Raw genomic sequence first — 6,303 nt, forward strand, 5'->3', positions numbered from 1 at the left:
TTGTTGTCACACCGTCACATAAAAAAGTTTACTCTGCATTTCCAGAAGGTGGCGCTGTTGTGTGCTGCTGTGGTATGTGCAGACACCTGATGTGCTTAACTGTAGAATATGGAGGCAGAGTAAATGAGTTCTGTCTTCACTTGTTCAAGTGTAGCACTGTGTGTGTGTGTGTGTGTGTGTGTGTGTGTGTTCAAGTGTAGCACTGTGTGTGTGTGTGTGTGTGTGTGTGTGTATGTGTGTGTGTGTGTGTGTGTGTGTGTGTGTGTGTGTGTCATGGCACCGTGCTTACTATTATATACGTCATACCTGCATGGTTTTATCTGACATTAAAGTGACTGTGTGTGCCCCACATGGATGCACACATTTAAAATGAGGAGCACTATATTTGTAATGTAGTTTAATGCTGTAACTAGCAGTGGGCTATGTCTGTGGGTTTATTATTAGCTCTGTTAACATTTCCCTTCCTGAGAATTTAGAGGCCTCTGAACCTCATCAGCTAAAACTGTGTTTAATAAGACCACAGTCCACACACACACACACATGCACACACACACATACACATACATATACACTTACAACTTCACAGGTGCAAAAACAAACACACACTCCTGCATATGTACAGGAAAACACACACACACACACACACACAAACAGACACACACACACACACACACACAGAGTATGCATCATACAGAACATAAAAAAAAAAAAATCCATGTACTCTCACACATTCTGTCACTCAGACCACATGTAGAAATTTAAACACAGTACCCTGTTTGAGCACTCATAGAGGCAGCTGCACTAATGAACCGACTGTAGTTTTCTAACTCTCACTATTAGCTTTAAAACTCTATACAGGTGCAAAGTATACAGTCGTTTGCAAGCTTTTTAACCAAGTTTCCCCCTGACAGTGTGAGATGGAGTTTTTCCTTTATTCCTGTGTCCTGTTCTGTGGGATTATTCAGCAGACTGAGAGTGGTAAGTGATCACTGCTTAAGTTCTCATCAAAGACTCTTTTTGGCCGTGGAAAGTTAAGGACTCACTTACTGTCAAAGAGAACGCTTAACTGGTGTATTCATCTAATCTACGGTTAAACCAGTGAGGGAGAAAGATGAAGACAGACTGTCATTCACAGACTGTGAACATAGCTAATCTTCCAAACATTTGTGGATAATCTGAACTAAAGTAAGTGACAGTTACATCTCTCTGTAAAGGGCAGATAGGGAAAACTCTGATATGCTGCACCTATACACTCAAATGTCAACAGAGGCCCAGTAATTATGTTCCGAAACTAGACCTTCTTTAGCAAACGTGTCTTTGTTCTAGTCATTCAGAGAATCATCTGCTTGGTTTGAATCATTGGATAGAGTATTAGTATGTCCCGCACACCCTAACAATGTTTTTATATGAAGAATTACTTGTAATAATGTCTGTTATGATAATATAAAACAATTGTCTGTATGTTCAGTTATTTATCAGGATAGAAGAAAGAGAGTGTGTAATGTTTTTTTTTTTCTGTATTCTGGCTCTCTTCCTGTATTTCCACCAGAGAAACACTCTCTCTATTACATATACACCGCTCTCTCCAAACCTGTCTCTGTACCTGGAATCCATGAGTTCACTGCTATGGGCCTGCTTGATGACAGAGAGATTGACTACTACAACAGTCAGGACAAAGTCAAGATACCAAGACAAGACTGGATGAGAGAGAGTCTGACAGCTGACTACTGGGAGAAAGGCACTCAGTCACGAAAGAGTAAAGAACAGTGGTTTAAAGTCAATGTCAACATTCTGATGGATCGAATGAACCACAATCAGTCTGGTGAGTGAACAGAGGAAAACTGAGTAAATGTTGTGCATAAACATAATTGCAGTATGAGTTTCCATCCTGACTACTGACTTCCTGAACATCATCTACATAAACCAGCAATTCACCACAATTCTCTTTCTCTCTCTCTCCCTCTCCCTCTCCCTCTCTCTCTCTCTCTCTCTCTCTATTTCTCTCTCTCTCCCTCCCTCTTTCTCTCTCTCCCTCCCTCCCTCTCTCTCTCACATACACACACACACGCGCGTACCTGTACATCCATGTATACACTGTGGACACACACCCACACACACACACACACACACGTACACACCTGCACATGTGTGGACATACGCGCACACATGTGCACACCTGCAGGCAAACACATACGCACAACTGCACACGTGTGGACGTACACACCCATACATACCTCTGCACATGTGCAGGAGCAACATGTATGTTAAGAACATTCATGTGAGCATCACATATTTTTCAGGTAGTCACATGTTTCATGTTATCCAATCGTGTGATAATGTGTAGCATCATACTGTGGAGTAATGTAATGGAAAAAACTGTGTTTTGAAAGTGTTCAGAGATTAACCTTTATATGGGATTTGTGACTGATTTGAATGTGTCCGTTTTCTGCATTCTTTGTGAAAGCCAGTCCACACACTCAGTGTGAATCCCTGTGGTTGCACTGTACAGTAGATGTTTCACTGACAGTTGTTTGCCCCCTCCCCCTTTCTCTGTTTCCAAATTTCAGATGTCCATGTTCTTCAGTGGAGACATGGCTGTGAGGCTGAGAGACACTCTGATGGATCAGTAAGATTTGTGAGTGGTGTTGACCAGTACAGTTATGATGGTAGTGACTTCCTGTCCTTTGATGCTGCCACTCTGCAGTGGGTGGCCCCAGTTGATCAGGCCCTTCCCACCAAAAGGAAGTGGGATGATGTGCCCATTCTCAACCAGTACACTAAGGGTTACCTTGAGAAGAAGTGTGTGGATTGGCTCTCCAAATTCCTGTCTTATGGGGAGGAAGCATTAACACAGTACCGTGAGCATTTGTGATTCCTCTGTATAATCTGGTTTATGTGTATTTACAGATTAAATCACAGTTCTCTGTTCCAGGTTGTTTAGACTTGTTCTGCTTTACAGTGTGTTGAGAAAGGCCACCAGGCTAAAGGCCAAATTTCTTAATCTGAGTGGAGTGCTCACAAAAACTTAAATTATCAGTGTCCAGTTCATGAGCTGTAGTTAATTCCCAATCCAAATGATTTAAGGCAGAATTTTAAAAAACACTTTTAAAGGAAAAACATAAACACATTTGAGCTTCTACACCATATGGTTAACGTTATAAAATCTAATCCAATCTAAAATAACTCAGCATAATCCACTCTAATTAATCAATTTCTTCACTGGTCTCTGTGCCAAAGATGTGATAATCAGAAAAAAGAGTCATATTAATCACCAGTGACCTATAGTATGCACCAGTGTCCTACAGTATGCACCAGCGTCCTACTGTATGCACCAGTGTCCTACAGTATGCACCAGTGTCCTACAGTATGCACCAGTGTTCTACAGTACGCTCCAGTGTCCTACAGTATGCACCAGTGGTCTACAGTATGTACCAGTGTCCTACAGTATGCACCAGTGTCCTACAGTATGCACCAGTGGTCTACAGTATGTACCAGTGTCCTACAGTATGCACCAGCGTCCTACTGTATGCACCAGTGTCCTACAGTATGTACCAGTGTCTTACAGTACGCACCAGTGTTCTACAGTACGCTCCAGTGTCCTACAGTATGCACCAGTGTCCTACAGTATGTACCAGTGTCCTACAGTATGCACCAGTGTCCTACAGTATGCACCAGTGTCCTACAGTATGCACCAGCGTCCTACTGTATGCACCAGTGTCCTACAGTATGTACCAGTGTCTTACAGTACGCACCAGTGTTCTACAGTACGCTCCAGTGTCCTACAGTATGCACCAGTGTCCTACAGTATGTACCAGTGTCCTACAGTATGTACCAGTGTCTTACAGTACGCACCAGTGTCCTACAGTATGCACCAGTGACCTACAGTATGCACCAGTGTTCTACAGTATGCACCAGTGTTCTACAGTATGTACCAGTGACCTACAGTACGCACCAGTGTCCTACAGTATGTACCAGTGACCTACAGTATGCACCAGTGTCCTACAGTATGCACAAGTGTCCTACAGTACGCTCCAGTGTCCTACAGTATGCACCAGTGTCCTACAGTACGCACCAGTGTCCTACAGTACGCACCAGTGTCCTACAGTATGCACCAGTGTCCTACAGTACGCACCAGTGTCCTACAGTATGCACCAGTGTCCTACAGTACGCACCAGTGTTCTACAGTATGCACCAGTGTCCTACAGTATGCACCAGTGTCCTACAGTAATCACCAGTGTCCTACAGTACGCACCAGTGTCCTACAGTATGCACCAGTGTCCTACAGTATGCACCAGTGTCCTACAGTAATCACCAGTGTCCTACAGTACGCACCAGTGTCCTACAGTATGCACCAGTGTCCTACAGTACGCACCAGTGTCCTACAGTATGCACCAGTGTCCTACAGTACGCACCAGTGTTCTACAGTATGCACCAGTGTCCTACAGTAATCACCAGTGTCCTACAGTACGCACCAGTGTCCTACAGTATGCACCAGTGTCCTACAGTATGCACCAGTGTCCTACAGTATGCACCAGTGTCCTACAGTACGCACCAGTGTCCTACAGTACGCACCAGTGTTCTACAGTACGCACCAGTGTCCTACAGTACGCACCAGTGTCCTACAGTATGCACCAGTGTCCTACAGTATGCACCAGTGTTCTACAGTACGCACTAGTGTCCTACAGTACGCACCAGTGTTCTACAGTACGCTCCAGTGTCCTACAGTATGCACCAGTGTCCTACAGTATGCTCGGCCGTCATTTGGCAGACGCTCTTGTCCAGAGCATCTGAGCTGTTTTTCATATGTGTCGTTACCAGGCCGACCTGAGGTGATTCTGATGGTTAAGAATGCTGCTAAATCAGACTGGGTGATCCTAACCTGCATGGCCACTGGCTTCCACCCCAGAGATGTGCAAATGGACATAAGAAAGGACCGGAGCTAGCGGGGAGAGAGAGACCAAACGTCTGCTGGGATTTTACCCAATGGTGATGGAACGTACCAGCTGAGGAAGAGTGTGGAGATCCCTGACTCTGATGAGGAAGATTATGTTTGTTATGTGAACCACAGGACTTTCGGCGAACCCATAATCCAGAGTAGTATTTGCCATCTGCTGTTTCACTATCATGATGTACTAACTGCTGTAGGTGTAAATTAACAGACTTTATTATCTAGACTATCATGCTGTGAGGAGAGCTTGAGAAAAAAAAAAACTTATCCAAAGATCATATTTAATACATTAAATTGTAAATGTTTTTCTCGTCTTTTATTTTTCAGGATACATACGTGCACCTCGTACATCAATCTCAGAATTAATAACAGGTAGAGTGTCAGTGCTAACAGTTTTAAAGTATGTTGTGATTGATATGGTATGGTATGGTATGGTACGGTATGGTATGGTATACTGTAGTGTGGTGTGCTGTAGTGTGGTGTTGTATGTTGTGGTGGGTTGCAGTATGGTGTAGTGTGGTGTTTTATGCTGTAGTCTGGTGTTGTGTGTTGTAGTGTTGTGTTGTGTGCTGTATTGTTGTGTTCAGGGGTGGACAGTAATGAAGTACATTTACTTGAGTACTGTACTTAAGTACATTTTTCAAGCATCTGTACTTTACTTGAGTGTTATTTTTTTTTTTGGAAACTTATGACTTTTACTCCACTACATTTGAAATACAAATATTGTACTTTTCGCTCCACTACATTTCTATGAAGGTTCTCGTTACTCGTTACTTTAACGCATAGCTTTGAAGTCAGTGGACGAATTTTCTTTTCTAAAATGCGATAGGCCACATTGTGTTCATCACAGGGGAAAAACCAATCACAGTAAACTGCTCCAGTGCTGTCAGTCAAGAGCAAGCTACATTTTTTTAACAACTGAACTTGGCGGTTTTACTGATGGCTACTACAATGGAAGATATATATGATAAAGACAAAGGTTTCTCACCAGAGCAGCCATGGCCATATCTTAAGTCCATGTCTGAGATTTTTGAAATCATCTGGTTTCCAAGCTAATTGCTTCCCTTATGCGTTCGCGCGCTGTGTTCGCCTAACACTTACAATCATCTGCCACAGTAAATATGAGATGTGACCTGAAAACTGCGATTTATATGTTTGTGAATGTGTGACGAATCTGGTGACAGAGGCAGACCACAATTTCTTCTGTTAACACAGTGTGTGAACACGTACGGAAACCAGTTGGCTTGAAAACCATTTGGGGCATAACACCGGGTCCTGTGTGAATCCACTGCTGACGCATACTAATAGTTAGATAGCGAAAATGCCGAGTTAACGTTACTGACAAAAACCCTTTC

General features: G+C 43.2%; 1 pseudogene; it reads left to right on the forward strand.

The window, feature by feature from the left end:
• Positions 1–917: 917 nt before the first annotated feature.
• Positions 918–5,156, forward strand: LOC115825447 (class I histocompatibility antigen, F10 alpha chain-like; annotated as a pseudogene).
• The last annotated feature ends 1,147 nt before the right edge of the window (positions 5,157–6,303 follow it).

The sequence above is a fragment of the Chanos chanos genome, chromosome 12, assembly GCF_902362185.1.
Source record: "Chanos chanos chromosome 12, fChaCha1.1, whole genome shotgun sequence".
Lineage (NCBI taxonomy): Eukaryota > Metazoa > Chordata > Actinopteri > Gonorynchiformes > Chanidae > Chanos > Chanos chanos.